Source organism: Scleropages formosus, chromosome 22 (assembly GCF_900964775.1).
Source record: "Scleropages formosus chromosome 22, fSclFor1.1, whole genome shotgun sequence".
In the NCBI taxonomy this organism is placed as follows: domain Eukaryota; kingdom Metazoa; phylum Chordata; class Actinopteri; order Osteoglossiformes; family Osteoglossidae; genus Scleropages; species Scleropages formosus.
Window position 1 is genome coordinate 18,214,771 of NC_041827.1, and position 11,431 is coordinate 18,226,201.

Below are 11,431 nucleotides of genomic sequence, written 5' to 3' on the forward strand. Positions count from 1 at the left end.
TTCATTTAGAGGATGCTTTTTTCCAAAGCAACTTACAGTGTTAATGTACTTACACTTATTTACCCATTTATACAGCTGGGTAATTTCTTTGGAGCAATTGAGGGTAAGCCTTGCTCAAGGGTACTGCAGCAGGAGGTGAGATTTGAACCTTCGACCTTTGGGTGCAGAGCCAGTAGCTATAACCCCTACATACCAACTGACTTGTACTTGCGGTTACAAAAAGCAGTCCAGAGATATAATAGCAATCAAAACCATCACAATAAATAATTACAACCAGAGTCAGACCTGGTCAGTGGCACCATAGCCTGCTGTTTCTCTGCTCACATTCACCACCTATTGACTAATAATCAGGGAGGGGGTCCTGACTCATTAAACTGTGACCAAGCACCAAGGTTGTGGTCGCACCACTGTCCTTATGGGTGGGGCTTCCCAAAGGACTATGCACACACAATGCCTACAACCGCTTGTCCCGAGCAAGGTCACAGCAAACTGGAGCCTAACCCAGCAACACAGGGCACAAAGCTGGAGGGGGAGGGGACTAGGAGGGGTGATGGGATGCCAGTCTGCCGTAGGCCATCCCAAACAGGACTCGAACCCCAGACCCACAACAGAGCAGGTCCTGGCCAAACCCGCCATGAAACCGCACCCTTCCCCAGTGGACTAGTGAGATCAATTTTTCAAGTGCAACATCTGGAACATCCAGAGCAAGACATCACGGCAATGGGGCGGGGGGCCTTCATATTCATATTCATATTCGCTCAGTGCATATGTGCAGGAGGGCGACTGTCGGGGAACCCAGTGACCGCCGAAAGGGTTGCGACGGCACGGTCATTGCACCAGTCCAGCCACAGGATTCCTTCACACTGTCTGTTCCTGTCTCCCCGAAACCTTCCTGCATTTTTAAAAAGCTCCGTAAGGCACTGAAAACAGAACAGAAACAATTTCACGTTCTTAAATCAGGCTGTTGTATTCTTTTACTATAAATAATACAGTAGTTGATGTCCTCAAAGTAGCAGTGAGAGCTGAACTTTGAGGAAAACAGTAACGTGATTTATGGAGCACCAAGGCGGAGCTGCACATTATTCAGCTGCTGGTTCTTCGTGAGCTCGGGAGAGACGGACCATTCCGGAAAGTGTTCTGAGCCGGTGCAGCGCGGCAGCGACCTTTACTGCTCACGGCGGCACCCTGTCACTTCTGTGCCTCTTTTCATTAATCAACACATAACACCTGCGTGTCGCTCTTTATTTTCAGTTTGTTGTAGGAATGCTGGCTTGTCTTAGTCGGCATGGTGGCACAGCAGGTAGCACTGGTGCCTCACACCTGCTATGCTGCGTGTTCCGAGGTGGAGTTGAATCCGGCTCAGTCTGTGTGGAGTTTGCATGTTCTACCCGTGTTCATGTGGGCCTTCTTCAGGTGCTCTGGTTTCCTCCCACAGTTTAAAGACATGTGTTTCAAGTTGACTGGGGACACCAAAGTGCCCTGTGATGGACTGGTGTCTCATCCACAATGTACCTTATCTCACACCCTGTACTTCTGAGATCGATTCTAGACCACCGTGCATTGGACAAATGGTTATTAATATTGTACAGATAGTTTGTTTTATAGAAATTTTGCTTTTACTATCCAAACGAGATGCGAAGTATGGGCCAGGGTTCGTTAAAATGCACCGTTCAGTCGGGACAAAGTAAAACATCTCTTATTAAAGAAAGAAGTAATGGGTGGCGTTACGATGTTAGGATTAGGATTAGGACTAGGATTTAGTCCCAGGAGAAATGAGTTTGGATGTTGTGGTTTTTTGGCTTGTTTGCTGTACCATACTGCCCTAGTGCACTTTGAAAGGCTGCCCCCTGGTGGTGGTCACCTTTGCTACAGCAATGTGGACACATTGCCACTAATAGTGAGGAGGAGCCCAAACATTTTGTCACCTGTGGTCCAGACCTCTGGTGAGTCTGTATACGTCCAACAGAAAGTGTCCAAAAGCTGGTGGCAACGCCTGCAAACCAATCTAAGCAGTGTCAATAACCTCCATAAAAACCCTTGATCGAGGTACTTAGCCCTGAACTGATACAGTAAAAACTGCCCATCTGTATAAATGGGTAAATAACTGTAAGCAGTTTAGGGTGCAAATCTTACACTTTATGTCACCCTGGAGAAGGGCTCAATTAAGCAATGGTTAATAATAACAATAATAACACAACACATATTGATGCTCTGGTTTCGCTCTGGTTTTCACCCACAGTTCAAACAAATGTATTTTCGGTGAACTGGTAACTCAGCCCATTGTGTGTGTGAATGAATGAGTGTGTGTAGTATCCCCCCTGCGATGGACCTGCATCCCGTCCACCGTGTATCCTGCCTCAAACCCTCTGCTTTCAGTCTAGGCTCTGGACCTCCATGACTCTGCACTGGACAAGTGATCACTGATAATGGATGGATGGATGGATACTGACAAAAATGACTGATAACACAGCACTGTAACATCATTCTGAGACACTCATGCCGAAGTACTATTATTATTATGCAGCTCCTTTTATTTTCTACATCCGTGAAAAAGCAGGAGAAGGAGCCCATATGTCAGCTCCCCACACCCTGGAGCGTTGACTCTAATGCCACCAAAATAACATTTAGTGAAATAACCTGAGAGGATGATAAGAGACGCGGACGGCGGGGCGGCACACCGCAGCCTCCACACCCATCGAGAAGCCTTTGTTTCTTTAATGTCGCTCTACGGCGTGCAAGAGCGCCACGTCCCTAATGAGGGAGAAGAGACGGCATAATGCGCATAAATCACAGAGCAGCTTCTGTGATCATGCTGATAGCAGCATCATCAAAGCCCGAGGAGCGATGGCAGAGACGGAGCCAAGGTGTTCCAGGGGGCGAGCACCGAGCCAAGGCGTGTCCTCCTCACTCTCGCTTGCTTTGATCGCAATTTTGCAGATGGATTGATGAATTATGCGTTTGTGGCTCAGCGCTACGTCCGGGTTGTTTGTTCACGTGCCGCATCCGGTTGTGAAGCACGACGTGTTCCGGGTGGCCCGTTTGTGCCGAAGGAGCCCTCTGCTTACCGCGGTGTCTTTTACGGGAACCGGGCGAAAGTGCTTTAATTGCAATCGTTAGTTGTGCGATCAGTGTCCAGTTTGGAAGCCTTTCTCATTCAAATCAATTCGAGAACGGCAGCAGCGTTGATGTCTGGCCCAGTTGCAGAATCGATGAGTGAAAATCGCAACTGGTCAGTGTTAATTTCACAACGGGGGGGTGAAGGGGCCCTGTCGTGCCCCCAACGCTCTTTCGGGTCTGAAAAACCCTGAACTGGCCTTTAATTAGGTGAACCACTGTAAATTAAATTTGTTTAGCTAGCAGACACTTTTCTCCAAAGCAACTTCCAATGAACTCTATACAGTGTTATCAGCCCACACACCTTATTCACCGCGGTGACTTACACTGGGTCACTCATCCATACATCAGTGGAACACACTCTCTCTCTCTGTCACTCACACACTATGGGGGAACCACATGTCTTTGGACTGTGGGAGGAAACCAGAGCACCCGAAGGAAACCGCACAGACATGGGGAGAACATGCAAACTCCACACAGACTGAGCAGGGTTCGAACCAACATCCCTTTGCATCACACAGGTGCTGTAAGACAGCAGCACTAATCACTGCACTACTGTGCCACCCAACTCATCTCTCCTGACATGCATCACCAGGGACCCCTGCAGCACATGTCTTGGATGTGCCTTTTTATGACACTCTTTGAGGGTATCAGGTGCCAAGTCTTGGACCTTTATTCAGAAGGAATATCCTCGTTCTTAAGGAGCCCATTTGAAAGCGGCTTTGAAGGCAACGGAAGGAAAAACGCGGCGAAGGAGAGAAATGTCGCTAAACGGTACAAGGGAAGCTGTTAGTGGAGATTCCTTCCCGAACGCTCTCTTTGAGGCGGATTAAGGAAGAGCTCAGGGTCCAATGTGAGACAGACTCCCAGCACACGCCCTGCCAGGAAGACTAGAGCACGAGTGAAGCCTAATGATATTTCCTAGATACCATCAAAGGAGCTCAAGGCTCCACCAGCTCCTTTACGCTCTTCTTTTTCCCTTTCATTTCTCCTGGCTTTTCAAAGGAAACCGCGCTGCACAAAAAATCAGCACCCATTCTGCAAAGGTGCACCAATCCGGGTTCTAGTTGCCCAGTTGTTGCAGTTAAGACAAGCATATCGGTAAATTGGTGAGGCTTTAAAACTGGCTGCAGGGGGTGCAATGGTTAGAACTGTTGCCTTGTACTTAGTAGATCCTTGCTCAAATCCCATCTCCTGCTGTTGTACCGTTGACTAACGTATTTACCCTGAATTGATACAGTAATGTTTACCCCACTGTTTAAATGGGTAAATCAAGGTAAAGAATGTGTACAAGCCTCTTTTTAATTTGTGTGTGTAAAGCATGAGTACTGCGCAGCTGTCCATGTCCTACAAAGGTTAATCATGTTACACCCATGAAGGTGCATTACCCGGAGTGTCAGTTCTATTCACGATGTGAGAATCTTTAATGCCTGTCCTAAATTTAAGAAGGACCCCCCCCCCCCCCCCCAGAAGGGCATTTTACCATAATGTTGAACATGGCGGAAGAGTGAAGTTGTCTTGGACAACAGGTAGAGTAATGGTCAAAGACATGGCCTTGTAGTTTGAAGATTTCTGTTCCTAGTCCCTAGTTTGGTTTTTTCTAATATTCCAGAGAAAGGCTGCTGTTGATGAGGTCCACATATAAGCTGCTTCCAGAAGCTTGTGTCCTTAGTGTTGAAAGGAGTGTGTCATTGTCCCTGTGATCAAGTCAACCCATGTGGATGGTGGTTCTTCTTTTCTACAGCCTGAACTGCTCTGGTAAAATATTTAGCTATATACATGAATAGAAGTTGCTCTGAAAAAAACTCAGCTGACCAACAAAATAATAACAATGAGTGTTTGAAGCTGTTGACTCGCCTCCATAAGGAGACTTTCACAGTCTTCCTATTGGAGCTATGCATTTGGTACATGGATGTGGATGCAAAATTGAGTCCACCGTAGCTGCATGACAGTCCATCCCCAAGTGCGTTTCCGCTCTTTACCTCATCAGATCTTCCCCTTTCATCCTGGGCCAGCCTCGCAGCAATTAACCGTGCACATGCTAATAAATCTTTTCTGTGCAGCGATGTTTCTGAAGAGCTCTCTTCAGCTCTGTAGATGATTTGCCAGCTTTCCAAACCAAGCCTTCAAGTTTTGTAATTCAGCCAACAATGTGGTAAAACCAAGGTTTTCAGGTGTCCAATGGCTTTTACTTTTTACATGTCCACATTTAAAGTTCCAGTATTTCAGGTTGATAATTACTAGGGCAAGTCAAAAAGTACCAAAGTACCTGCAATCACATTTTTTAAAAAAAGTTGGAACATGGTACCATAGTCAGTATCATTGGCACGCAGATGTAGGTATGAAGAAAATTAAGAAACTGGACATCTAAGGAGTGAAAGTTGGTCTTATGGACCAGTTGAGTGAGAATGTGAAAAACTTGGGTCCAGCCAGTGAGTACTTGTAAGCCACGGTGATGATGGGCACATGAGCTGTGCCTGTGTGGGCCCCACTATCAAACATGGTGGTGGCAGGATCATGCTGAGGGGTTTCTTTGCTGGTCACACAGTTGGTGACTTTCACCAAGGCCATGGTGATCTCAACCAACATGGCTGTCAAAGTGTACTGCAGGGGCATGCCATTGCATTGGGCTTGAGTTGGAGTTGTGTAAGAGCAGCTCAAACTAATGGCCTTGATATAAAAATTTATTTAAAAAACAAGTTTATAGAAAGTGTACTCAAACTTTCCACCGGTGCTGTACGTCCTACTTTTTTGTGTGTATCCTCACCCTCGGTTTGCGTTCACGAAAACTTTCAATAGCACATCACTCAGTGACTGTGGATGTCAAGTTATAATGTGGTCGCTGTCTTCAGCATGTCCAGTACCTCATCCTTGCACATGTCCAGTCCATGTAACCCAGTACATGTCCAGCACCTTGCTATCTTCTTGTCTGACGTGGTGAATTTCCTCCACACTGACCGATGAAGGGTGAAAGGGTAACGCTTCCAGAAAAATACCCACTATCATCACAGTCTGACTACAAGGTGCACTTTCTAAATGACCACAGGTTAAAGATAATAATTCTGCTGTCCCAATAACATGGACTGGACAGTGTTTCATAACATCCACTTATGTCTGGATGAAACTGTAGGCAGGACAGAAAAACTGCTTTTGTGTTTTTTCCTTTGTTAAGAAATGGCTTCTTTCAGTTGCTGTTGCCCCTTTTTTATAGGTCACCCAACAAGTCTCAGCATTTTATTGTCTAGGATGTTGTACTGGGTGGACAGGAGCTGTTGTCCTGCCGCAGGATAAACACTTCCCTAATTCACATTTCAATGAAGAAGACAAGTATTACTGTATATTGACACAAGATTTATATTATAATTTCCACAAATTTCATGATATAGGTGCTACCTCAGTGTGGGCACGTCCTTCAGGGTTCCCCACACCCCATCTTGGGGTGGCACCACAACAACTGGTTCAGGTGCTCCAGGTGATGCTCCCATTCAAACCCATAAAATTGTCTCAGTTATTACTTTGTTACACCTTGCAGTTGTAAATTTATGCCATGACCTGCTTACAATGTGTACATCTGGGTAATTTTTACTGTGTCAGTAAGGTAAGTACATTAATAAGTGGTACTACAGCAGGAGGGATTCAAACCCAGGCCCTTCAAGTGCAAAGAGGTGGTTCTAACCGGTATGAGGGTTGGCACACCCCATAGTTCAAATGTTGATCTCCCTAAACACTCTGATTGTAATTGTTGGCAACTTGAGACTTGTGTACAACAGCTGCGTACAATTTTTCATTAAACAGTGACTGGTGGCGTTGTGGTTGAAGCAGCTGCCTTTGGCTCCGGAGGTTGTTGGTTCAGTCCCTACTTCTGGCTGTGGTGCCCTTGAGTACGGTGTTGTTCTAGTACCTTTGCATGGCTGTGTATTCGGTTGTGGCCTTGCGATGAACTGGTGTGCTCCTCTTCAGCCTTATACCCCATGTCTCTGAGATAGACTCTGGCTCACTGTGACCCTGTTTAGGAAAGGTGGTTGCTTGGTTCTCAACACTTCATGTCTGAAACCACTTGTCCCAAGTGGGGTTGTGGGGAGCTGGAGCCTACCCTGGTAACACAGGGCACAAGGCTGGAGGAGGAGGGGACACACCCAGGACAGGATGCCAGTTGGTCACAAGGCACCCCAAGCTGGGCTTGAACCTTACATCCACCAGAGAGTGGGACCCCTTTATGTCTGAATTCCAGCAGCAACTGCATATGTATTTCTTAGGAAGCATATTTAAAAAGTGTGTTTATAGAGTCGGCTCCCTTTAGAGGGAGTTGTGTTGGAACACAAAGACGAGCTGCGTATGATTATGGGCTGAGCAGAAGAAAACGCGCAGTCAGATGTTCGGTTTGGCTGACGGAGCACTTTGTGACGCCTCTACGCCTGATGCCAGGAAGCGCTACGTCCTCTCTCTCGTCTTCTGTCTGTGTTTGTGGTTTGCGGACGCTCCCGTAACAGACTAGGGCTCCGTTTGCCGCCGCTGGCTGAGTCTCCCTGTGCGGGAGGCTTCGCTCCGTGGGGGATGCTGGGCGAAGCAAAGCCGGGGGCATTACGGCCGCAATCTGCACCATATGGCATCTGCGGCGGGCCTGCCACCGGGAGATTAAGACGTGCGTGGAACAGCTGCAGGAGCTAGCCAGGCTCCATCCACACTCTGCTCAGGACCCGCACTGCGAAGATGCATGGACACGTGTGTTCCGCACACGGAGGGACGGGCGTTAGTATTAACTGTTATTTATCCGACACCTCTGAACAAGACAACTTGCAGTATGAAGTTTGTGCCGAGAGTGACTTACACTGATTTACCCAGCAGGTCATTTTTACTGTATTTATTCAGGGTAAGAACCTTGATCAAGGGTACTGCAGGAAGACCTAGGCAAAGACCTAGGCTTTAATCACTGTGCCACCTGCTGGCCCCTGCCTGTATAGTTGAGGAGAATGCATTTTGAGAATCTGTATATATTGACTGTATTGATATTGATTGTATAATCTTTTTATAATGGCTAGTTTACAGAACAGGGTCATTTTTATTTTATATATTTATTTATATATTCAGGGGGTGCGGTGGCGCAGTGGGTTGGACCATGGTCCTGCTTTCCGGTGGGTCTGGGGTTCGAGTCCCGCTTGGGGTGCCTTGCGACAGACTGGCGTCCCGTCCTGGGTGTGTCCCCTCCCCCTCCACCCTTACGCCCTGTGTTGCCAGGTTAGGCTCCGGTTCCCCGCGACCCCGTAAGGGACAAGCGGTTCTGATAATGTGTGTGTGTGTGTGTGTATTTATTTATTTAGAGTAAGAACCTTGACTGTGGGTACAGCAACAGGAGGTGGGGTCCGAACCAGGGTCCTTCAGCTGGAAAGCGGTGGCTCTCACTTCTAAGGTACCCAACACAGAGCCATAGATATCTCACAGACCCAGGGACATAGACATATGAACATATGTTTTATAAACACAAGGGCATGTCTTTCATAAACTCAGGGACACGTGTGGCCCAGCACCGGACATGTTTGCTTGAGTCACATGCCTGCAGCCATGTCTCTTTCTCTTAATGTAATGCATAAATTGTACTTTTGCTGATATGTACGTCGCTTTGGACAAAAGCGTCTGCTAAATGAATGAATGTAAATGTGAATGTTCATCAAGAACAGCAAAATAAAGGTTAAAAAATTATTTTGCCATGAAAAGTTTTCTTTCGCTGTCCTGCCAAGAAAGATCCTTTATCTGCAGCCGGTAGAATTCCCAGGATCTGCTTCTTCTGGAATCCAACCATCACTTCAGGAGGCACATCTCGTCTCCATCTGTTCAGTCCTGCAGGTACTCTGGCACGCGCGCACGCACACACGCACACACACACACACACACACGCACACACACACAATGGGCCCTGCACACGAGCTTCAAGCTGGGCAGAACAGCCCTGACAGCTCCCCCCGCAGAAGAGATCAAGTCCCAACCCCATCCGAGCCCCTTACGTTCCACCGCTCCGGGGGGGGGCAAACTGAGGGAGCGCCTCAGCATCTAGAATCAGGATAAACATAAAGACTGGTGGGGTGTGGGGAAGCAAAGGGGGGAAGAGGGCAGAAAAGTGTCCAAAAACATGAATAGTTTAGTCCAAATGCTGGAAAGTCAAAAGCAGCCGCAGTCGTTGCTACGGCATGGGGGGGGACGGGGGGGCTGCAGGTCGAACCCCTGCCTCCTTACCTCGGCGGTGTTCCGCATGAAATAGGGAGCCTCATCGGCTCTGGGAGACAGGATGAGCGGCGGAACATGTGCCGTTCACACCCTTGTCGACAGCTCCCCGAATTCCAGCACTCGGTTGACACAAAAGTTGAGATTAATCAGAATTTTTAATAAGTCCAGCATTTAAAAGAATAAAAACACAACTTGGCAATAGATGTAAATCTTTTTTCCTTCCCAAACGTTTCATGTTTCAGTGTTTCCTTTTTTATTCCTCTGCCCTAGTTTTCCCGTTCAGTGCTTGTGTTGAGTTTGCTCTGCACCCTCCAATCGGAACCGAGGGCACCGTGGGGGGTCCTGACCACCCATTACTCACACTCGGTATGGGGAGTCTTGGGCCGCCTCAAGATACCCTACTCTTTACTTCCTTCCATGAGGACAGCTTTGGGCCAGTAGGTGGCGCGGTGCTTAGAGCCACTGCCTTGCCGTCAAAGCTCCCTCGTTGGATTCCCACCTCTTGATGTCGTGTACCTGATCAAAGTACTTATCCTGAACTGATATGGTAAAAATTACACAGCTGCTCTTACCAGCTCCAGTTATTTTATATTCACATTTCTTCCATGGAAGTACAAAAACATCCTTGATATATTAAATAGAATGTACAGAATTGCTTCATTTTAAGAATTCTATTATTATTATATTATATTATAAAACGAAATGGAACAATGTCCCTGGGTTTATTGAAAAAAGAAAACAACTATTAAATGGCCATACAAGTTTTAAGAGCTTTAATACCTCATTCAAAAAGGAGGAACACAATAAAATGGGCTCATTTAGGCACGACTGTGCATGTAATAAAGCGCACAGCAGTGCTAATTATCATAGTGCTGATTGAATGAAACATTTTGACAAACCGACCCCTTCATGTTACAGTAAAAAGGCATGTGGTGGGTGGCACAGTGAATAGTGCTGCTGTCTCACAGCACCTGGGTGGTGAGAGAGAACAAGGGTTCGATCCCTGCTCAGTCTGCGTGGAGTTTGCATGTTCTCCCCGTGTCCGTGTGGGTTTCTTCCAGGTGCTCTGGTTTCCTCCCACACTCCAAAGACACACTGTTCAAAAGGATTGGTGATTCTATGTCACCCATACTGTGTGAGTGAGTGCGAGAGGTTCGATCCCTGCTTAGTTTGTGTGGAGTTTGCATGTTCTCCCCATGTCTGGGTGGGTTTCTGCAGGGTGCTCTGGTTTCATCCCACACTCCAAAGACATGCTGTTCAGGTTCTCCCATAGTGCGTGTGTTCCACTGATATATGGATGAGTGACCCATTGTAAGTAGTGTATCTAGCAGTGTAAGTCACCGCGGTGAATAAAGTGTGTGGGTTGATAACACTACATAGAGTGTTTGTTGGAAGTTGCTGTGGAGAAAAGTGTCTGCTAAGTAAAATAAAGTCAAATTTATTTTTGGCAGAAGACACCTCCTTTTTGCAGCTGTTGCACCTGACACTCAGTTCGTGGACAGGTGACAAAATTGTAGACCCACTCAGAATATCACACCTGGCACTTTCCTTGAGGCCGGAACCAGTTCCTTCGGCTCCGCTGCTGTGAGACCGACGCGGCCGTGGTCACGATGCACTTGATATCGTATCGAACTCCGGCGAACGTCACACGAGAGTTCTTCCGAGAGCCGGCTCAAGCTCGTTTTCAATTACCCCCATAAAGCTGCTCGGCTGCTGCCCCCCGTGCGCCTGTCCCAGCACACTTAACTGATGCCATTACATAAATACCACAAATAATAGCCGTGAAATGTTATCGGCTGATTGCGTTTCTCGCAACGCGCTTCCAGACCAATTTGCATTATGGATGGAAATGAAGCAGATTTGCGAGGTGATCCAGAACCCTGGGAGGTCCTGCTGTTTCAGGCTGTTTTCCCGCCTCTTTTTACTCACCTACACTTGTGCATTTTGTTAACATTCTGAAAATAAATACTTCTGGGCAGGAAAAACAAGTTCATGCAGAAGAATATAAAAGGACTAACCAGCTAGGTCTTATACGATTTGAATTTCAGATGTGTTTTCGTCACTGACGGCTTCTGGTTATTAGAAAGTTTGACGCCGG